Below are 24,034 nucleotides of genomic sequence, written 5' to 3'. Positions count from 1 at the left end.
GTTGCTAAGAATTTGGAGAAATTGGAACTCTTGTTGGTGGGGATGTAAAATGAAAGAGCCACCATGAAAGACAGTGTAGAAGTTCCTCAAAACATTACAGATAGAACTATCATCTGATCCAGCAGTTTCACTTCCAAGTAGGTATCCAGGAGAATTAAAATCACGACCTTGAAGATGCGTTTGCATTCCTCTCTTCAAGGCAGCACTGTTGACAATAGCCAAAATGTGGAAACAATCTAAATGCCCATTGATGGGTGAGTGGATAAGGAAACTGTGGCATGTACATGCAATGGAATGCTATTCAGCCTCAGAAAAGAAGGAAATCCTACAGCATGCAACAACATGGATGAATCTGCAGGATATTACACTAAATGAAATAAGCCAGCCACAGAGCATGATTCCACTCAAGAGAAACAGAGAATAGATTGGTGGTTGCCAGGGGCTGAGGAGAGGTAGAAATGGGAAATAGCTGTTTAACAAGTATGGGGTTTCAGTTCTACAAGGCGAATAGAGATCTCTGTGCAGCAGAGTGCCTGGAGGTCACAGAACTGTGCAACACATATGAAAACTGTTAAGATGGTTGATCTCTTGTGAAGTGTTCCTACCACAATAAAGAAACATTCTAAATCTGGATTATGGCAATGTTTGCATAAGTGTAGATTTACTTAAATTCATTGAATTTTATGGTATATAAATTATACCTCAATAAAGCTGCTTTTAAAAAAATCAATGGAATATTATTCAGTGCAAAAAAAGTGAGCGATCAAGCTGTGAAAAGACACAAGGCAGCCTTAAACGCATATTACTAAGTGAAAGAACCCAGTCTGAAAGGGCTACATCCTTTATGATTCCGACTATAAGACACTCTGGAAAAGGCAACGTAACGGAGACAGTAAAGAAGATTGGAGGTTGCCAGGGGTGGGATGGAGGAGAGGGATGAAGAGATGGGGCCACAGAGGATTTTTAGGACAGTGAAACTACTCTGTACGATATAATGATAAATGCATGTCATTATATGTTTGTTAAAACCTATAGCATGTACAACACCAGGAGTGAGTCCTCTGCAGGGAGAGAATGGAGATGCAAACGTAGAGAACAGACTTGCAGCCACAGGGCAGCTGCTTTACGATGCAGGGAGCCCAGCCTGGAGCTCTGTGATGACTTAGAAGGGTGGGATGGGACAGAGGCTCAAGACGGAGGGAATATATATATAGTTATAATCGATTCGCATTGTTGTATGGCAGAAAGCAATACAACATTGTAAAGCAATTATTGTCCAATTTTTTTTAAAAAAAAGTGAACCCTAAGGTGTAAACAGTGGGCTTTTGGTGATCATGATATATTGATGCTGGTTCATCCTGGGGCAAATGTACCACTCTGACGACCGATGTCCATACTGAGGAGGCTACATGTGTGTGGGGGCAGGGGGCATATGGGAAATCTCGGTACCTTTCTCTCAGTTTTATTATAAACCTAAAAGTGCTATTAAAAAGTCAAGTCTTATAAAAATTTAACAGCTCTGTCTCCTTCAAGTCTGTTCCATATCACCACTCCTCTTCGCAAACCTTCTTTGCCTGCTCTGCTTTTGTTTCTAATAGCCACTTACTGTACTATAGAATTTATCTTCTCTAGGTAATCAGGGCTCCCCTGGTGGCTCAGACCATAAAGAATCTTTCTGCAATGCAGGAGACCCGAGTTCGATCCCTGGGTTGGGAAAATTCCCTGGAGAGGGGAATGGCTACCCACTGCAGTATTCTTACCTGGAGAATTCCAAGGACAGGAGCCTGGCAGGCTACAGTCCATGGGATTGCAAAGAGTCAGACACGATTGAGCGACTAACACTTTCACATAGGTAGTCAATTCTGAGTTGCACGACATTTTACACACTTTGAAGAGAAATGAACTGCTAGTCACTCAATCATGTCTGACTCCTTGCGACCCCATGGACTGTAGCCTGCCCTCCAGGATCCTCTGTCCATGGCATTCTCTAGGCAAGAATACTGGAGTGGGTTGCCATTCCCTTCTTCCCAAGATCTTTCCAATCGAATCCAGGTCTCCTGCATCAGAGGCAGATTTTTTACCATCTGAGCTACCAGGGAAGCTGTGAAATTAGGATTTTTTAAAAATAATTGGCAGCAATTATTAGCATCAATTTCTTTTTTTCATGGCACACAGACTAATGGTATGTTTATATCATTGCCATCTTAGAGATGGTAAACTATGGCGTTATTTAATTGTTTCTTGGCCCTTTCTGCCTTCTAGAATATCAGCTCCACAAAGGTAGGGGTCTTTACTTTGTTCCCTGCTATATTCCAAGTCCCTTGAACAGTGTCTGCTACATAGTAGGTCCTCAGTAAACACTTGTTGCATGAGTGAATGAATGATTGGATGCCATGCCTGCTGATAATAAACTGACAATAAAGCAAAGGAACTGAAATAAAAAGACAAGATGAGTTAAGAGCAGAACAACCTACCTCCATTATTTCCTCACTGTTCTATCCCCTGGATACCAGGAAAAAAGCCTAGTTAAGAAAAATGTCAGCAACTCACCAAGACTCATCCTCCAGGGCAAGAGACTCCCTGAGACATTTGAGAGGGTTGAAAAGAAGGCTACCATGCTTAGTTAGCTCAGTCCCAGAAGCTTCTGTCCATACTGTCTCCCACTGAAGTACTAATTCACAAAACTCCCTAGAGATGATGTGAGAAGCCCTGTCCTGTAGGAAAGTGTTCGGGTTCCCCTAGGTGGTCAGTTCATCTCTTTGCTGCACTCCCCAGTGGTCTGGGAATCACCTGTCCCCCAGAGCAGGCCCAGTCTTTTGGTTTTGTTAGCCAGTTATGGCGGCTGGCTCTCAGGAACTGAGACATGAGAACCCTGAGTTTGGTCTGGGGGTGGGTGGTTTCCTGGGCTTCTGGAGGGGCTATGGGCATTCATTCCTAATGCCCTGGGGGCACGATTTACACCAGGCCTGGGTGTGCAAAAGTTCCATAGAGGAACCACTGCTCTAGTCCACATTAGCCCCATCACAAGTTGCCTCTTTATTTTCCTTTAGTTTCAAGGGACAAATCTCATAATGTCCCTCCCCCTGCTGGCCCTCTAGAGGGGACGGGAAGGAGGGAAATGTGGGGAAAACCCACTTTAGGAGACGAGACCCCTTCCTCATGTAGCGGCTTCCCCATTTCTGTCTCTCCCAGCCACTCACCCATCAGGCACAGTCCCTGGGGCCTGTGATGATTTTAGAGCCCACAAAAATGTTTTCCTTTCTTTTAGAATCAGAAGAAAAAGAAAAGAACTTTCAAAGGTAAAAAATGTTTTTATCTCACAGGGAAAAACAGAGAAAATTTTAGGATTTCTAAAAATCAATGGCATTTTGCCTGAAATAAAAATAAAATGTTGCAGTATTTAAAGCTCAATTAGAAACTTTTAATTTTGATATTATAATGAGGAAGGGGCCACAAAAGTCACATGGAGGCCCTGCTTGTTACTAAATCAGAAAAGCGATCGTGTCATTTATGGGTGGCCAGGTGGATCAAGAACATTCGGGGCTGTGGCAAATAGTGAGTGCATTTAAGGGAGAAGGCAAGGGGGATGAGCATTTCTTGAGTCCCACTCTGTGGTCAGCCTGATGTTTGGTATTTTAGGTTTATTATATCATTGAAGCCTTTCAACTCCAGGAGGCCATTTAACCACCCACTTTTATTATGAATTTAATGAACCACTCCCTTGTCTAACTCAAACTATGAGGCATGCCAATGTAGGACCACCCAAGATGGACGGGTCAAGGTGGAGAGTTCTGACAAATTGTGGTTCACTGGAGAAAGGAATGGCAAACCATTTCAGTATTCTTGCCTTGAGAACCCCATGAACAGTATGAAAAGGCAAAAAGATAAGACACTGAAAGATGAATGCCACAAGTCTGTAGGTGCCCAATATGCTACTGGAGAAGAGTGGAGAAATAACTCCAGAAAGAATGAAGAGACAGAACCAAAGCAAAAGCAACACCCAGTTGTAGATGGGACTGGGGATGGAAGCAAGGTCCGATGTTGTAAAGAGCAATATTGCATAAGAACCTGGAATGTTAGGTCCATGAATCAAGGCAAATTGGAAGTGGTCAAACAGGAGATGGCAAGAGTGAACGTCAACATTCTAGGAATCAGTGAACTAAAATGGACTGGAAAAAATAAATAAAAAATAAAATAAAATGGACTGGAATGGGTGAATTTAACTCAGATGACCATTATATCTACTACTATGGGCAAGAATCCCTTAGAAGAAAGGGAATAGCCATCATAGTCAACAAAAGAGTCTGAAATGCAGTACTTGGATGCAATCTCAAAAACGACAGAATGATCTCTGTTCATTTCCAAGGCAAATTATTCAATATCATGAAATGCAGAGACATTACTTTGCCAACAAAAGTTCGTCTAGTCAAGGCTACAGTTTTTCCAGTGGTCATGTATGGATGTGAGGGTTGGACTATAAAGAGAGCTGAGTGCTGAAGAATTGATGCTTTTGAACTATGGTGTTGGAGAAGACTCTTGAGAGTCCCTTGGACTACAAGGAGATCCAACCAGTCCATCCTAGTGGAGATCAGTCCTGGGTGTTCGTTGGAAGGACTGATGTTGAAGCTGAAACTCCAATACTTTGGCCACCTGATGCAAAGACCTGACTCATTGGAAAAGACCCTGATGCTGGGAAAGATTAAGGACAGAAGGAGAAGGGGACAACAGAGGATGAGATGGTTGGATGGCATCACTGACTCGATGGACGTGGGTTTGAGTGGACTCTGGGAGTTGGTGATGGACAGAGAGGCCTGGCATGCTGCGGTTCATGGGGGTCACAAAGAGTCAGACAGGACTGAGTGACTGATCTGAACTGAACTGAATCCAAGTCTATGCCCTGACCAATAAGGCTGAAGAAGCTGAAGTTGAATAGTTCTATGAAGATCTACAAGACCTTCTGGACTAACACCACCAAAAGATGTCTTTTTCATTATAGAGGACTGGAATGCAAATATAGGAAGTCAAGAAACACCTGGAGTAACAGGCAAATTTGGCCTTGGAGTATAGAATGAAGCAGGGCAAAGACTAATAGAGTTTTTCCAAGAGAACGCACTGGTCATAGCAAGCATCCTCTTCCAACAACACAAGAGAAGACTCTACATGGACATCACCAGATGGTCAATACCGAAATCAGATTGATTATATTCTTTGCAGCCAAAGATGGAGTAGCTCTATACAGCCAGCAAAAACAAGACTAAGAGCTGACTGTGGCTCAGATCATGAACTTCTTATTGTCAAATTCAGACTTATATTGAAGAAAGTAGGGAAAACCAATAGACCATTCAGGTATGACCTAAATCAAATCGCTAAAAATTATACAGTGGAAGTGAGAAATAGATTTAAGGGAATAGATCTGATAGTGTGCTTGATGAACTATGGATGGAAGTTTGTGACACTATTTAGGAGACAGGGAGCAAGACCATTCCCAAGAAAAAGAAATGCAAAAAGATAAAAAGGCTGTCTGAGGAAGCCTTACAAATAGCTGTGAAAAGAAGAGAAGCCAAAAGCAAAGGAGAAAAGAAAAGATATACCCATTTGAATGCAGAGTTCCAAAGAATAGCAAGGAGAGATAAGAAAGCCTTCCTCAGTGATCAGTGCAAAGAAATAGAAGTAAACAGTAGAATGGGGAAGATTAGAGATCTCTTCAAGAAAATTAGAGATATCAAGGGAATATTTCATGCAAAGATGGGCTCAATAAAGGACAGAAATGGTATGGACTTAACAGATGCAGAAGATATTAAGAAAAAGTGGCAAGAACACACAGAACTGTACAAAAAAGATCTTCATGACCCAGATAATCACGATGATGTGATCACTCACCTAGAGCCAGACATCCTGGAATGTGAAGTCAAGTGGGCCTTAGGAAGCATCACTATGAACAAAGCTAGTGGAGGTGATGGCCTTCCAGTTGAGCTATTTCAAATCCTAAAAGATGATGCTGTGAAAGTGCTGCACTCAATATGCCAGCAAATTTGGAAAACTCAGCAGTGGCCACAGGACTGGAAAAGGTCAGTTTTCATTCCAATCCCAAAGAAAGGCAATGTCAAAGAATGCTCAAACTACTGCACAATTGCATTCATCTCACATGCTAGTAAAGTAATGCTCAAAATTCTCCAAGCCAGACTTCAATAATACGTAAACTGTGAACTTCCAGATGTTCAAGCTGGTTTTAGAAAAGGTAGAGAAACCAGAGATCAAACTGCCAACATCTGTTGGATCATCTAAAAAGCAAGAGAGTTCCAGAAAAACATCTATTTTTGCTTTATTGACTGTGCCAAAGCCTTTGACTATGTGATTCACAATAAACTGTGGAAAATTCTAAAAGAGATGGGAATACCAAACCACCTGACCTGCCTCTTAAGAAATCTATATGCAGCTCAGGAAGCAAAAGTTAGAACTTGCCATGGAACAACAGACTGGTTCCAAATAGGAAAAGGAGTACGTCAAGGCTGTATATTGTCACCCTGCTTATTTAACTTATATGCAGAGTACATCATTAGAAACGCTGGACTGGAGGAAGCACAAGCTGGAATCAAGATTGATGGGAGAAAAATCAATAACCTTAGGTATGCAGATGATACCACCCTTATGGCAGAAAGTGAAGAAGAACTAAAGAGCCTTTTGATGAAAGTGAAAGGGGAGAGTGAAAAAGTTGACTTAAAGCTCAACATTCAGAAACCTAAGATCATGGCATCCAGTCCCATCACTTCATAGTTAATAGATGGGGAAACAGTGGAAACAGTGTCAGACTTTTTTGGGGGGGCTCCAAAATCACTGCAGATGATGACTGCAGCCATGACATTAAAAAATGCTTACTCCGTGGAAGAAAAGTTATGACCAACCTAGACAGCATTTAAAAAGCAGAGACATTACTTTGCCAACAAAGTTCCATCTAGTCAAGGCTATGGTTTTTCCAGTAGTCATGTATGGATGTGAGAGTTGGATTATAAAGAAAGCTGAGTGCAGAAGAATTGATGCTTTTGGACTGTGGTGTTGGAGAAGATTCTTGAGAGTCCCTTGGACTGCAAGGAGATCCAACCAGTCCATCCTAAAGGAAATTAGTCCTTAATATTAGTTGGAAGGGCTGATATTGAAGCTGAAAATACAATACTTTGGTCACCTGATGCAAAGAGCTGACTCATTTGAAAAGACCTTAATGCTGGGAACAATTGAAGGCAGAGGAGAAGGGGACAACAGAGGATGAGACGGTTGGATTTCATCACTGACTCAATGGGCGTGAGTTTGAGTAAACCCCGGGAGTTGGTTATGGACAGGGAGGCCTGGTGTGCTGTAGTCCATGGGGTCACAAAGAATTTGATATGACTGAGCGAGTGAACTGAACTGAACTAATGAATCACTTACTACCGAGTCCCTCTGACACCTAACTGTGTATTTCATTTTCTTAGAGAAATGAATCACAGGTTCATGAATCCTTCTCAATGATCTTATCTAAATATTATTTTGAAATCATTTTTAAAATGCATTTTCCTTTTGATCCTTAAATTAGAACCAGAATAATGGGTTTTGGTAGTCAGAGGCCTGACTTAAATTCCAAGCAAGTTTTGTCTGTATTCTACGATGCTCCTGGGGTCTTGGTTGGGGGGAGCTTGATTACCTAAGGCAGCCTGCCTTGAAGAAATGTGTAATTTTTTTTACCGATCTTTTTAAGAAACAAATTTCAGATGTCCAAAGGTAATTTAAAAAACAATTTCACTGTCAGACTTCAGTGGTCTAGTTGGCCCCCAGGCAAACACCCACACCGTCCTCAAAATGTGGCCTACAGGCTATTCAATTAGGAAAAACAGAAAATAAAGCCTACCCACTGGAAACAAAATCCTGCAATATCTTGTCCTGGAAAAACAAACAGTGATGACTCTAGGAGCTCTGGTTTCTTGATTGAACAACTTGATTCATTCATTTAGTCAGTGTCCTTGAGTCCCTGCTGTTATGTGTTTGGTTCCATGCTGGGGTTGCCAACATAAATGGGATTTTGTCCCAGCTCTCATGTCACTCCCAGGCTAATGGGACAGCCTTTCATCTGGATACTGGCAGAGGCCTCCTAACCAGTCTCCCTGCCTCCACCCTGGCCCTCCATCCTCCAAACATTAGACAGAGGGATCCTGTGGCATAGGGATTCAAATGTCTGGCATCTCATCCCCTCTAACCACCTAGCGCTCTGTTCCTGCTCTCTGGTCTGGCTCCTGTCTCCAACCCTTGCTGACTGTGTTCCAAGAACTCTGGCCTTTCTAAAGCAGGACAGACCCACTCCCACATTCAGAGTTCTCCACTTGCTATTCCATAGGCCAGGATGCTTGTTCAGCAGAGGTCCAAGAAGCACACTCTTCACCTTCTTCAGGCCGCTATTCAAGTGTCATTTCAAAGATGCCTTCCTTGACTGCCTGTTCAATCCTGCAGTTCCCACCTCAAGCCTCCGTATGCCTCCTCCTGAATTATTTTATTCCACTGCACTTATCATCATCTAACCACCCTGGGTATATTTTGCTTATCTTCTTTCATTGTCTCCCCTTTGCTTCTTGAGAACAAATATTTTTGCCTTTTTATACCTAACCATATCCTTAGTGCCTAGAATAGAGCTTAGGATATAGCATTTACTCAGTAAGAACTGATCTTTTGAATAAAGAGGTGACTGAATGAGACATTCATGTAAAAAAAAAAAACAACAGAAAATGCTATGCAGGTATGGTGTTTTGAGAGCACAGAGGAAAAAATAAAACCATCTGCTTAGAGAAATCAGGAAGGCTGACTCAAAGAGGTAACTTCATGCTGAATTTCAAATGATAAGTAGCAACTAGCAAGGTGAAGAAAAGGAAATGTACTCAAACAGGGAATGGTGTAAAGAACGTGCCTGTTTGGGACCTACAGGTAGTTTGGGTACAACAGAGAAAAGGATGCCTGAAATGAGATGGGAAATGTGAACAGATATCAGTTCATGTCCAGCTAAGGAGTTTTGATTTCCTTCTTCAGGTGAAGGGAGATACTTAAGACCCAAGCAGAAGAGAGATATGATAGAATTGATGTTTTTAGAAGGCCTCTCTGGGGAATTCCGCAGTGGTCCAGTGGTTAGGACTCTGCGTTTCCTCTGCTGTCCTTGGGGAAAGAAATGTGGGGAAGCTAGGAAGACCAGCCATAGAGGTTGCTTCAGTAGAGCTGCTGAAAGATGACAGAGCCCTGCAGAATGAGTGCAGCTGTGACAGAGAGGAGGGATTTAAGAGACATTGGGGTAGCAGCTTCTAAAGGATTTGATGAACCGTGGTGGGGGGTTGGAGAGGGGACCAGCTTGAGCAGAAAGAGACAAGAATGACTCTCCTTAGTGTCTTTTGGGTAATTGAGTAAATATTTAAATTCATCCAACAAATATTTATTGAAAACCTACTATGTAGCAGGCACTAATCTAGGCACTGGGGTTATGGCTGTACACAAAGTAGGAAAAGCCCGAGCAGAAGAGGCTGCAAATAAATAAACAAAGAGATGGTGGAATTTCAGACTGTGATAAGCCTTATGGCAACAGATATAGCTTGCTAAAAAGTTGGAACATGCTGTTTATTTTATGCAGGAGCCAAGGAATGATTCTCCAAGGAGACAATATGAGAGCACAGAGGAGCCATGTGACGATCTGGAAGGAAAGATATGTCCAGGTGGCGGGAAGAGTGGTATAGAGAACCTGTGACTGGAACAAGGGGTCTTATCTGACAAACACTGAGAAGGTGAGTGTGGCTGAAGCTCAGTAAGTTAAGTCTCAGGTTAAAGGAGGGTGGCAAGGGCGGATTCTTACAGTTTTGGCCACCATGACAATGAGTGTGAATTTCATTTGAAATGTGGAAGGAAGCAACTGGATGGGGTTGGGTAAGGGAGAGACATAACCTGACTTATGTTTTTGCTGTTGGTGTGAAGTTACTCTGGTTGTGGAGTATAGAATGAATTTGAGAGATGCATGAATGGAAGGAATAGTCCAGGCAAAAGAAAATGATGGCTGAGACTTGGGTTGTAGCACTGAGAGTGTGGAGAAGTAGGGATCTTTTTTGGTTTTTTGAGGGAAGAAAAATCAGGATTTTCTGATGGATTGAATGGGGGGGGGGATTAAAAATCACTCATAAGTTCATCATCTGAGACAATAGGTGAATATTAGTGCTCTTTACTGAGATTGGGAACTGTTGGGAAGGAACAGGTTTTAAGGCAATGGAGGAGGAAACCAAACATTTTGTTTCAGACATACTTTACTTGGAAAGCCTGTTAAACATCCAAGGGGAAATATGGAAAAACAGCTAGACACACAGATCTGGAGCTCTTAGGAAAGGTTTGGGTGGAGATAAAAATTTGAAAGTGTTTGATGTCTTGAAATTGAATGAGGTCACCGGGGAGCTGAACATGGATTGGGAAGAGAAGGTGGTCCAGGGCTGCCCCTTGTTCACTCAAGATGATACCAGTTGACTGGAGAAGGAGCAGCCAGTGAAGGAGATTGAGGAGGAGATGCCAGTGAAGGAAATTTGAAGGATGGTGTTCCAGATACCAATGAAGAAACTTATTTTCAGAAGGAAGGAAGGCATTTCTATGCTGGGTGATGCTGAGAGGTCTAGTAAAGTAAGATCTGAGGGTTGACCCCTGGACATGGCGAGATGGAGATGATTGGCAAGCTTGACAATAGCTGTTCTGGCAAAATGGTGAAAACACAAGGATGCTGGGAGCTGAGATAGTGAAGAGGAGGCCTGTTGATGACACTTTGAAAAATATTGGCTTTAGAAGAGTAGAGAGAGATGGAGTAGAGCTGGATGGGGACGAGAGGTCAAGGCAATTCAATCTTGTTTTGTTGTCAGAGCATATTTATGTACAGATGGGAATTATCCGGTAGAGAACAGAAAACTAGTGATATGGAGGAAAAAGGAGCAAATCGTAGGACTAAGCAGGAGGATGGGATGCAGTGTGTAGTGCAGGGACTGGTCTTGGAATAGGCTCTGTCCCACCTGTTGTAAGAGGAAGGAAGACAGAATGTAAGTGCGCAGGTGCTTGGTCTTACCAGGAGGAGTCCTCTCTGGTTGGCTTTACTTTCTTAGAAAACTATCCAGCTGAGAGTGAGGAAGTATTACTAGAAGGGATGCTGGAATTTTGAGAGGCCAGTGGTGGGTGGGTGAGGGGAGTATGAGTAGCTGCAATATTGAGAGAGCAAATTGGGTGGCAGACATGTTAGGATTGCCAGGCAGCTGTGATGCTCACCTAAGCGATATACCATCTTCAAATGTTTTTCTAGCTGTATTGAAATTTAACTGACATATAGCATTGTATAAGTTTAAGGTGTGCCATGTTGATTTGATACACATATATTCTGAAAAGATTACCACAGCAGCCTTAGTTAACACCTTCATCATTAGCGCATAATTACTATTTCTTTTGGCGTTGAGTACTCTCTTAGCAACGTTCAAGTATACAATACAAAGTTGTTAACCTCAGTCACCAAGCTGATCTCCAGAACTTGTTCACCGTAGAATTGGAAGTTTATATCCTTTGACTGACATCTCCCCATTTTCACCACCTACCAGCCACTGTCAACCACCATCCTACTCTCTCGCTTTTCTAAATGAAAGATTTTATGATGTGGCTTCAAACTGCGCAGCTCCAGACTACTTTTAAAAACTTTTATTGCCTGCATTGATGATAAATTAAGTGGATAATCCAACAACTATAAGGACAGAGAGCTTAAAATGGATACATCTTGGTTTCTTTTTCAAGAAAGAAAGAAAAGATTATTACTCCATATTTACATAGCTCTGTGTATCTTCCTTCCTAACCCCCTCCATTTCTGATCACCATGCATTGCCAAGAGTGCAAAATTAAGATCCAGGAGATACAAGTTTCAATATTCTTGCTGCCCCTGACTCTTGGGATCTCTGCCCTATTTCTCTGAGTTTGGCATTTTTAGGTTTCACATATGAGATCATACGGTATTTGTCATTTTCTGACTTGTTTCACTTAGCATAATGCCTGCAGGATCCATCCATATTCTTCCAAATGACACAAATTCTTTCTCGTGGCGAAATAATATGGTCTCAAGTAAGCTCAGTCAGGCTGATTGTGTTTAACTCCAGTGGGTTTAGCCAGATGGGGGTAGGTGTAAAGTAGGAAGAGAAACAAAAGAGATGATGCTTTGGTGGACAGAGACATTATGTGGTAGGAAGAGAAGAACTCAGCTTGGAATATGCTGGGTTTAAAATAGCTACAGAGATGCAGGTAAAGCTGTCTGGTAGACAGTTGGAAGTGAGTTTATGCTATACATAGAGGTTTGGGAATCATTCACTGATTTAGCAAACATTTTACTGAATGTGTCTCAAACATTTCACTGAATGTGTCTTGAGTGCCAGACACTGTTCTAAATCATGGGATGTGGCAGAAAACAAGAGACAGGCTCTCTGCCCTCATGTGGAGCTTGCATACTGGAGAGGAAAATCATCATGTGTAGTTCAAAGTTTTCCAAAGAGAGATGTGCAGCTCAGGCATGGCCGAGATGGTCTTTTGGTATGTGGCTAGAAAATAGTTGAACTTCCACTTCTACATTTCTTATCTCATTTACTATCTATCTTTATATGTGTTTTATTTTATAATACATTAATGCAGTAGTACATATATCATTACATAATAAATATGTGTATATTGGGGGCTTCCCAGGTGGCACTAGTAGTAAAGAAATTGGCTGCCAATGCAGAAGATGTAAGAGACACAGGTTTGATCCCTAGGCCAGAAAAATCCCCTGGAGGATGGCATGGCAACCCACTCTAGTATTCTTGCCCAGAAAATTCCATGGATAGAGGAGCCTGGTGGGCTATGGTCCATAGGGTCACAGAGAGTCAGACATGACTGAGGTGACCTAGCACACATGTACACATGTGTATGTTGGGAACCGCATGCTCAGAAATCACTTACTGAAGGAGGTGCTTCATCAAAATAAACTTGGAAAACACTAGCCAGAGTAGTGAAGGAAGAAGGATTGTATCAATATATCAGTTCCTTCCAAATAATACTGTTGAGAATGTATATAAGGAATAAGATTCATGTTCTATGGGGCACAGCCACTGAATTATCCCATCCTGTGTATAACATTTCTAAGTGATGAGGCTTACAGAAATGGCACAGGATGAAAACATCAAAAAGAAGATTATTATGAGTGTGCTGTTGAAAAAAGGACAAGCGGCAATGTGACACAGTGGAGATCCTTCATAGAGGCAAGAAGATCATTGGTGAGGTTGGCTGTGGACAAGCTTGGTTCTTGCAGGACCCTGTTGATGTGATAGAGAAGATCTGATCACACAGCCTTGAAGTGCCTTGTAACTCTAAGCATCATTGGGGAATTATAATTCCAAAGAGTTGGATAGAGGACGGGTGAATCATAGCCTTACATCTACAAACAGAGGAGCAACACTCTGCCCAGATGGGAGCCCAGGGAGCCCAGGGAGAGCAGGAGAGCATGTCAGCATTTCCAGCGTACTTCGTGGGAGAGGGTGCTGAGGAGCAGATGTGAACATTCTGGTTTCTGTGGTTGGTGTTTTCCTGTAGTGGAGGAGAGTGACTCATGGGATCCCTGAAGCCTGATGATAATCATCTCGAGAGGCTGTTTGGAATCATGGAAAGCTGCTCCAGGTTTACAAGTAAGGAGACTGAAGCTCAGTTCAGTTCAGTTCAGCTACTCAGCCATGTCCAACTCTTTGCGACCCCATGAACCGCAGCACACCAGGCCTCCCTGTCCGTCACCAACTCCCGGAGTCCACCCAAACCCATGTCCATTGTGTCGGTGATGCCCTCCAACTATCTCATCCACTGTCGTCCCCTTCTCCCCCTGCCCTCAATCTTTCCCAGCATCAGGGTCTTTTCAAACGAGTCAGCTCTTTGCATGAGGTGGCCAAAGTATTGGAGTTTCAGCTTCAACATCAATCCCTCCAATGAACACCCAGGACTAATTTCCTTTAGGATGGACTGGTTGGATCTCCTTGCAGTCCAAGGGACTCTCAAGAGTCTTCTCCAATACCACAGTTCAAAAACATCAATTATTCAGCACTCAGCTTTCTTTATAGTCCAACTCTCACATCCATACATGACTACTGGAAAAACCATAGCCTTGACTAGATGGACCTTTGTTGGCAAAGTAATGTCTCTGCTTTTGAATATGCTATCTAGGTTGGTCATAACTTTCCTTCCAAGGAGCAAGCATCTTTTAATTTCATGGTTGCAATCACCATCTGCAGTGCTTTTGGAGCCCAGAAAAATAGTCAGCCACTGAAGCTCAGAGAGGGTAAATCACTATTCCACAGTCACCCAGCTGATAAGTGGTGGAGCTAGAATTCAAGCTGGGGATATCCAACTTAAAATCCCATGTTCTCCCTGCTATGTGTAAGTGGAGAATGTGTCCTAGGGAAAAAAAACAGGGGCTGCAGGAGGAAGGTACAAGAATGCATTCATTTGGATGATGTGGGCTTCTATAAAGAAGAGACCCCAAAATCATGAAAACCAAACAGTGGTCTGAACAAGATGCAATACTTCTCTCTCACACATAATGGTCCAAACATAGGCAGCCCCAGAGTGATATACCAGCTCCACTGGGTTGGACACCAGGCTCCTTTTAGATCCTGGCCCTGCCATCACTGTGGCATTGCCTTCAGCTGCTTGGTTGAAGATGGCATCACGCCCTACCACATCCACTGGGTCTGTATTTCATGCCGTATGAGGGAGAGGAGAAGGGGGTCCCTGCATCCTCTGGGTTGTGATCATCACTGCACACTTTGCTTCTGCTCCCAGATCATTGGGCAAAACCAATCACATGGCCACACCAAGTCAGGAGAGAAGCTAGGAAACATCTTCCTTCCAGGGATCTGTCTGCCTAGTTAAGCCTCAGAACCTCTTCCTCTAGAAGGGGAACGGGTATTGACGGACAACCAGCAGCCTTGGACCCATGAAGTTACATCTGTTAGAAGAATAAGAAGAGGTACACAGAGGAAAGATTGAGACTATTCTAGCTTAAAACGAAGGAGGGCAGTCCCGGCACTGGAAACAGCCTGGGCAAGGGCAGAAGAGACAGGCCTGTTGTAGAGGAGAGCTTGTGGTCAAGTTGGCTGAAGAGTTTAGTGGTGCACACAGGGAACATTCAGAAACAAAGCTAAAAATTTCCATCACGGGCCTTCAGTAGATCAGGGAGGAATTTGTACCGCCTCTTGGTCAGCAAGAGATTGCAGGAGTGTAAGCAGAAAAGGTTCTGATTAGGGTTGCACTTGTCAGAGATTTGTTCTTGCAGTTGTATGCAGAGTGTAGATAGAGCACGGCAAGATAGGAAGCAGGGAGGGATTGTGGAAAAACACTAGATGGTGTTCAGAAGGCCTGGCTGCAAAGCCTCTGCCACTAAGCCACTCTTGTGCAGCGGTTACGAGTCTGGCTCTGGGGCCATGTCCATGTGTTCTGTCTCAGCTCCATTGCATACTAACCATGTAGAGAACCCAGACGCTGATGGAGAGTTCTTAGCACATGCCAGCACATGGCAAATGTTAGCCTAGCTGTAACCTTGAATAAACCTCTCTCCTTAGTGGAACATAGATTCCTTAGTTAAATCTAAACGTTCAATGAGTTGATTTCTAAAGACACTTTTAGCTTTAATACTCTCTGATTCTAAAAACTAAAATAAAGTTCCCTGATTACATGAGTATAATACAAATGTCTAACATTGGTTGAAGAAATACGAGAATAATACTTTAGAATATGTTCTTTCCCTTGAGTAATGTGTTGCTGCTGCTGCTGCTGCTGCTGCTGCTGCTGCTGCTAAGTCACTTCAGTCATGTCCAACTCTGTGTGACCCCATACACGGCAGCCCACCAGGCTCCCTTGTCCCTGGGATTCTCCAGGCAAGAACACTGGAGTGGGTTGCCATTTCCTTCTCCAGTGCATGAAAGTGAAAAGTGAAAGTGAAGTCTCTCAGTCGTGTCCAACTCCTAGTGACCCCATGGACTGCAGCCTACCAGGCTCCTCCATCCATGGGATTTTCCAAGCAAGCGTACTGGAGTGGGTTGCCATTGCCTTCTCTGGAGTAATGTGTTACTATTGTTAAATTCACCTCTGCGTCTTCCCCCACAACTGAATCGTGGCTCGGTGGTAAAAAATCCACCTGCAGTGCAGGAGACATGGGTTCAATTCCTGGGTTGGGAAGATCCCCTGGAGAAGGGAATGGCAACCTATCCACTATTCTTGCCTGGGAAATCCCCTGGACAAAGGAGCTTAGTGGGCTATAGTCCATGGGGTCACAAGAGCTGGTCACAACTTAGTGACTAAACCACCAACACCCAACTGAATTGTAATGATTTGTTGATTAGAGGAAAAGAGAATTATTTTTAAATCATATTTTACTCAATACAAAATAATGATGCTAGTCCAGGACATTGGGGAAATAGTGCCACCCAGCTGTGTATTTCTGTCTCCTGTCTTAGAAGAGGAAGGAGGATTCCATATAGCCCGTTAGTTTCCTAAATCAAATCAGGAAGTAGTTTCTTTATCGTAGTCTCTTGAGAAAGCTACTAAAGAGATCCCTAGGTCCAAATGCACTTTCTAGATAGATTTTCTACTTCCTGGAGAGTTACTGGGGACCCTTGGATCCCAAGGTTGGGAGAGCACAGTGAGCAAAGGAGCTGCACCTCTGTAGCTAAAAGGGTGGATGGATAAAAGGGAAACAGGCAGCCAGTCTGATATCATTTAGTCCACATTAAGGGTTAGATTGTGTCCCCGCTAAAGTCATATGTTGCATCCTCACCCAGTGCCTGAGAGGGAGATAGGGTCTCTACGAGGTAATCAAGGTAAAATAAAGCCATTCGGGTGACTCTAATCCAGTACAAGCGGTGTCCTTATAAAAAGGGGAAATTTGGAGAAGACATGCATGCAAGGAGAATGTCATGTGAAGATGAAGGCAGAGATAAGGGTAATGTTTACAAGCCAAAAAACACCAGAGATCATCAGAAAACCACCAGAAGCCAGGTGAGAGGCACAGAACAGAGTCAAAGAAGGAAGGAGCCAAACCTGACAACACCCTAGTCTCAGGCTTCCAGCTCCCTGAACTGTGAGACGGTGTTGATACATTTCTATCATTCGAGCCGCCTAGTCTGTGGTGCTCTGTTCCAGCAGCCCTAAGAAATGAATACACTCCTCATCACAGAGAAGGGAAAATGACCAGCTCATGAAAAGTGCCTGCCTGACACATAGTAAGTGTTCAATAAATACTTGTTGGCTGGATAAGTAAATTCATGAGGAAACAGCTTTGAACAAACCCATGACCTACCCTCACTTCAGGAATCTGCCCTCCGTTGTAAATGGTACACCCTACGCCCTTTCTGGGCAACAAGAGAGGGGAACAGAGGTCATGAGAGCAGGAAGAAGAAGCAAAAACCTCCATTAAAAAAATTTTTTTCTCTCCAGGTTACAGGGCTCCAGCTTTGGCCAGCCACGCTCAGTCCGGGGAACTCACCTAGGAGGTTGACAAGTTGCCATTTATTATTATTTATTATTAGAGCTCAGAACACAGTCACCTCTATAAATTCCCTTAGTTATTAAAATCAGCAAAACACGTTCGGAAGGTTTGCAGACCAAGGGTAACCTCTGGTGTGTATTTTCAGAAAAGTTTTCCACTTTATTGTGAAAGACATCTGAGTTTCTGAGAAAATTTAATCCATATGTTTCTGGCCCCTTTATCCTGAAAACCTCGGGAAGACTTGCTCTGTGAGCTCCATGCAAAAGAAACGCTGGAATTTAGGAAGATGGCAATGACGACCCTGTATGCAAGACAGGGAAAGAGACACAGATGTGTATAACGGACTTTTGGACTCAGAGGGAGAGGGAGAGGGTGGGATGATTTGGGAGAATGACATTCTAACATGTATACTATCATGTGAATTGAATCGCCAGTCTATGTCTGACGCAGGATGCAGCATGCTTGGGGCTGGTGCATGGGGATGACCCAGAAAGATGTTCTGGGGAGGGAGATGGGAGGGGGGTTCATGTTTGGGAATGCATGTAAGAATTAAAGATTTTAAAATTTAAAAAATAAAAAACTAAAAATTAAAAAAAAAAAAAAAAAAAAAGAAACGCTGGAGATCTTTCAACCCATTCCCTGTGAATGAGTTGTATTTCCTGTCGCCAGCTTCACTGGCAAAGTCTTTTGATTCAGTCCTGTTTCCCAGTCTACTCTCAGAGCTCACCCGTGACTTTTCTGGTTGTTTCTTCTTCAGAGAATAGACTCATTTCCCAGTGGGTCTGCCTCGAATGAATCTCACATGTAGGTGATACAGCCCCAGACCAGGCTTTGCTCTGTTTCTTAAATAGCAGAGATTTTCTTCAATTCTCTAGCCACCTCTCCTCTGTGTATCTCTTTCTGGAAGGTGGTAGATGATTTCTTGTAGATTTTTTTTGATATTAAAAAAAAAAGCAAAGTACTAACAACCCCCCAAAATTGGACAAGATAAGAACTTGCTCAAGTATTAATGGAAGCAAAATATTTGTCCCATGCAGACCAGAAGAAGATTGTTTCATAGGAATTCTTATGTCTCCTGTTCAGAGAAATGTGAAGCTCTATTCCAGGAAAACTCCAGATTATATAAACCACATGGGACTGAGCCCTTTCAGTTTAATGCCTCTTACGACAGTCCTCTTTGGAATTTGTTATATTCATTTATTCATTGCTTTGTGTAGGTAGGTAACTTCAGTCAGTTAGTTTAGTTTCTCAGTCGTGTCCAGCTCTGTGCAACCCCATGGACTGCAGCACGCCAGGCCTCCCTGTCCATCACCAACTCCTGGAGTTTACTCAAACTCGTGTCCATTGAGTTGGTGATGCCATCTAATCATCTCATCCTCTGTCGTCCCCATCTCCTCCTGCCTTCAATTGTTCCCAGCATCAGGGTCTTTTCAAATGAGTCAGTTCTTCACATCAGGTGGTCAAAGTATTCGAGTTTCAGTTTCAACATCAGTCCTTCCAATGAATATTCAGGACTGATTTCCTTTAGGATGGACTGGTTGGATCTCCTTGCAGTCCAAGGGGCTCTCAAGAGTCTTCTCTAACACCACAGTTCAAAAGCATCAATTCTTTGGCACTCAGCTTACTTTAAAGTCCAACTGTTACATGCATACATGACTACTGGAAAAACCGTAGCTTTGAATAGATGGACCTTTGTTGGCAAAATAGTGTCTCTGCATTTTAATATGCTGTCTAGGCTGGTCATAACTTTTCTTCCAAGGAGTAAGTGTCTTTTAATTTCATGGCTGCAGACACCATCTGCAGTGATTATGGAGTCCCCCAAAATAAAATCTGTCACTGTTTCCATTGTTTCCCCATCTATTTGCCATCAAATGATGGGACCAGATGCCATGATCTTAGGTTTCTGAATTTGAGCTTTAAGCCAACTTTTTCACTCTCCTCTTTCACTTTCATCAAGAGGCTCTTTAGTTCTTCGCTTTCTGCAGTAAGTGTGGTGTCATTTGTGTATCTGAGGCTATTGATATTTCTCCCAGCAATCTTGATTCCAGCTTGTGCTTCCTCCAGCCCAGCATTTTTCATGATGTACTCTGCATAGAAGTTAAATAAGCAGGGTGACAATATACAGCCTTGACATACTCCTTTCCCGATTTGGAACCAGTCTGTTGTTCCATATCCAGTTCTGACTGTTGCTTCTTGACCTGCATACTGATTTCTCAAGAGGCAGGTTAGGTGGTCTGGTATTCCCATCTCTTTCAGAATTTTCCACAGTTTTTAGTGATCCACACAGTCAAAGGCTTTGGCATAGTCAGTAAAGCAGAAATATATGTTTTTCTGGAAATGTCTTGCTTTTTTGATGATCCAATGGATTTTGGCAGTTTGATCTCTGGTTCCTCTACCTTTTCTAAAACCAGCTTGGACATCTGACAGTTCACGGTTCACGTATTGCTGAAGCCTGGCTTGGAGAATTTTGAGCATTACTTTACTAGCACGTGAGATGAGTGCAATTGTGCAATAGTTTGAGCATTCTTTGGCATTGCTTTGGGATTGGAATGAAAACTGACCTTTTCCAGTCTTGTGACCACTGCTGAGTTTTCCAAATTTGCTGGCATATTGAGTGCAGCACTTTCACAACATCATCTTTTAGAGTTTGAAACAGCTCAACTGGAATTCTGTCACCTCCTCTAGCTTTGTTCGTAACTTCAAAACCCCCAAAAACTCCGTCATCATTTTTAAGCAGCAAAAAGAAATTTAAATGAGAATTCTTTATTTGAATTGATAACATTTTACTGGTAGGAGATGTGAGAGAAAGAGAAACAGTGAATGCTCGGGGCAAAAACCCTGTGGGTCTTGGGACAAGCTACAGGATGTGAGTAAACCAACTGCAGAGTTGGCTGACTCAGCCAACTTGCGGACAAGAGGCATCACACCCCTGAGCAAGGCACAGAGCATCGTAGTCTTAAGTCCTCTCAGGCTTAACTCCTGTGTCATTTACCCAACCTGAACATGCAGTTCCCCACTTGAGGAGTGAAATCACAGTAAACCATCTCTGAGCTGATCTGTGAAGGGGATGGACAATTTGAGTTAGCAAAATTACTGAAGTGCATTGTTTTTTTAATCTCACATCCCTAGTGTGGAATTAGCTCACATTTCTCATTTCATGGTGCATTGTTAGAATTGTCCTTGGAAAGTCCCTTCCGTTCTTTTCCTCCTTTCCATTTTGTTTTTTCTTCTTTATTTTTTAACCTTTTAACTGTCTTCCACATCGCCATCCATTCTGGCATGTTATATGTGTTTTTGAATGTACGTGTAGTTTGCCAAATGAGAACTATGCTTTTGTGCACATACGCTCTCGTTTTGCACATTGTATTGTGTTACAGATCTTATGATATGCGACAGCAATACTTCGTCATCCAGTGTCCCAGGGATAGATATGGAGACGGCCTTCAACAAGTCAACCCACAAATAAGCCTGCAATTAATTCATTTATTCAGCAAATACTTGTATAAGCATCTACTATGTTTCAAGTGTAATTCTAGGTACTTAGGATGTATCAACAGAGAAGGCAATGGCCACCCACTCCAGTACCCTTGCCTGGAAAATCCCATGGACAGAGGAGCCTGGTAGGCTGCAGTCCATGGGGTCACTGAGTCAGACACAGCTGAGGGCCTTCACTTTCACGCACTGGAGAAGGAAATGACAACCAACTCCAGTGTTCTTGCCTGGAGAATCCCAGGGACGGGGGAGCCTGGTGGGCTGCCATCTATGGGGTCTCACAGAGTTGGACACGACTAAAGCAACTCAGCAGCAGCAGCAGCAGCAGGATGTATCAAAAAACAAAACACATAAAAATTCCTCTACTTGCAGAGTTAACAATCCAGCAGAGGAAGAGAGAAAATAAATAAAAACATAATATATAAGTAATTTACATAGTATGTTAGAAAGTGATAAAGGTGACAAAAGAAAAAAAGTTGGTCAGAGAAAACAGGACTGGTGTTGTGGGGAGGGAGTGGGCAGTGATTTAAATAGTTTATCAGGGTAGTCACTGGAGCCTAGACTTTGAAGGAGATGTGGGGATAATCATGCAGAGACCTGTGGGCAGGGAGATTCAAGGAGCAGGTACAGCCATTGCAAAGACTTCAGAGTTAGAACATGACTGACCTGTTCAGAGTACAGCAGGCAGGCCAAGTGACTAGAGCAGCGTGAACAAGGTGGAGGGCAGTAGGAAGTGAGGACAGGCCATGGAAGGCCCTGGAGGGCACTTCAAAGGACTTTGATTTTGGATGGGGATTTTTGGGGGAATATTGAGCAAGAAAGTGTCATGATCTGATTTGTGTTTTAACAGGATTAGTCTGGCCAACATGTTGAGAAAAGACTGCCTGAAAAACAAGGGTAAAAGCAGTGATTCTTATCTGATTAAATAAATTTGTAATAATTTGAGCATGAGATGATGATAGATGAGATCAGAATAGAAGCAGTAAAGATGGTGAAAGGTGGTCAGATTTGAGACGAACTTTAAATTTAAAACTGATAAATGTCTCAAAGTTCCATTTTTACTTAGGATGTAGAAACCCACAAGAATACTAATAATGAGAAAAATCTGGAATATCTATAAAATCATAACTTAATCCATCAGAGAGCTGAGGTCTCAAGGTAACCAAAGAAATGTAATTTTAAAGAAATGAAAAGATTCTCCCAGCAGAAACAAAATACATAGACAGTTCCATTTTCAGCAAGACACGGGGAGAAGAGGTGGTTGCCATAGAAGTGAGTCAAAAGAAACAAGCTAAAATTTTAGGAAATTCCCAAAGCCCTAGAATCACTAGTGTGCCAGTATAACTGGAAGCTATAGATATAAGGTGAGCATTCACTCTTAAGTTTTTTCTCCATAAGCCTCCAACAGGTATTCACGGGGACTGAGGGCAGGGCAGGGGACCAGAGAGAGTATCCGTCAGTAGCCCATGTGTGTGGGAAATGACTAGACACCCCTGGAAACAGGGTAAAACAACTGCACACTCTCCCAACATTTCTGCCATTCCAAGCAAAAGCCTTATGTTGCTGGGGGAAACACAGGGGAACTAGCTCACCTCCAGAGTGCCATGTTGGGAGTGGGAAGGGGTGGAAGGAAACCCTATCTCCCTTTGAGGGAAGTGTTTGAAAGCCTCCTTCCTGCCCCCCAGAAACCAGGCAGAGATGCTCTACTTCTAGGGGAAGGACAGAAACCAAAACCATCTTCCCTAGAGAAGGGACAGGAAAATCTCTTGGTACCTGGATCTCATACCAGTACAAAGCAGAGGTCTGCTGCTGCTGGCTTTACTTGCAAGGTCAAGGGCACATCCTTGCCTAAGATCAAGGGTGGACCAGGACAATTGACAATCTCCTCCTGTCTCCTGATTAGGAGCCAAGCGCCAAGCCACAAGCACTAGTAGTGTCCACTGCAGGAACAGGGGGCGGGGGCAGGAAAAGAGCACCCTTCTATGGTGACTTCACAGAGACTGCTGAAATCTGAGGGTGGAGAAGACATACAGGAAAAGTTACTCTGGTGCCTGAGGCCTCTCACCACAGAAGGTAAGACAGTGTACCCCGGGAGGAACGTGAGGTGATGTACTGGAGGGAATGACAGCAACAGTGAGCCCCAATCCAGCTCAACTACCGAGCAGACAGACTGTTCCCCAATATGAATGGCCTGACGGAGGAGGCACACCCACTTTTGGCACTGAATACTACGTGTCCTTCAGTTCAGTTCAGTCACTCAATAATGTCCGACTCTTTGCCACCCCATGAATTGCAGCACACCAGGCCTCCCTGTCCATCACCATCACCTGGAGTTCACTCCAGCTCACATCCACAGAGTCGGTAATGCCATCCAGCCATCTCATCCTCTGTCGTCCCCTTCTCCTCGTGCCCCCAAATCCCTCCCAGCATCAGAGTCTTTTCCAATGAGTCAACTCTTCGCATGAGGTGGCCAAAGTACTGGAGTTTCAGCTTTAGCATCATTCCTTCCAAAGAAATCCCAGGGCTGATCTCCTTGAGAATGGACTGGTTGGATCTCCTTGCAGTCCAAGGGACTCTCAAGAGTCTTCTCCAACACCACAGTTCAAAAGCATCAATTCTTCAGTGCTCAGCCTTCTTCATAGTCCAATTCTCACATCCATACATGACCACTGGAAAAACCGTAGCCTTGACTAGACAGGCCTTTATTAGCAAAGTAATGTCTCTGCTTTTGAATATGCTATCTAGGTTGGTCATAACTTTCCTTCCAAAGAGTAAGCGTCTTTTAATTTCATGGCTGCAGTCACCATCTGCAGTGATTTTGGAGCCCCCCCAAATAAAGTCTGACACTGTTTCTACTACTGTTCTTTAAATGTAGTGCCTGGCAGTCAATGAGAAATGATGAGATACAAAAAAGCGAGAGAAAGAAAAGACATTATTTTTTGTTTTCCCTAGTTTTATTGAGATATAATTAAAATAGAACAT

The 24,034-nt window shown here is 43.1% G+C and overlaps 1 protein-coding gene across 1 annotated transcript in view; it reads left to right on the top strand.

The window, feature by feature from the left end:
• The window catches only part of LNX1 (ligand of numb-protein X 1), a 257,811-nt gene that overhangs the window by 12,981 nt on the left and 220,796 nt on the right, over window positions 1–24,034 (top strand). Inside the window, exon 3 of the mRNA XM_069594118.1 lies at window positions 9,635–9,785. The gene's annotated coding sequence lies outside the window, so the exon portion shown is untranslated. The remainder of the gene's footprint in view (window positions 1–9,634; window positions 9,786–24,034) is intronic.

Source organism: Ovis canadensis, chromosome 6 (genome assembly GCF_042477335.2).
Source record: "Ovis canadensis isolate MfBH-ARS-UI-01 breed Bighorn chromosome 6, ARS-UI_OviCan_v2, whole genome shotgun sequence".
In the NCBI taxonomy this organism is placed as follows: domain Eukaryota; kingdom Metazoa; phylum Chordata; class Mammalia; order Artiodactyla; family Bovidae; genus Ovis; species Ovis canadensis.
Note: the sequence above shows the minus strand (reverse complement) of the source record. Positions and strands in the feature narration are given on the sequence as shown.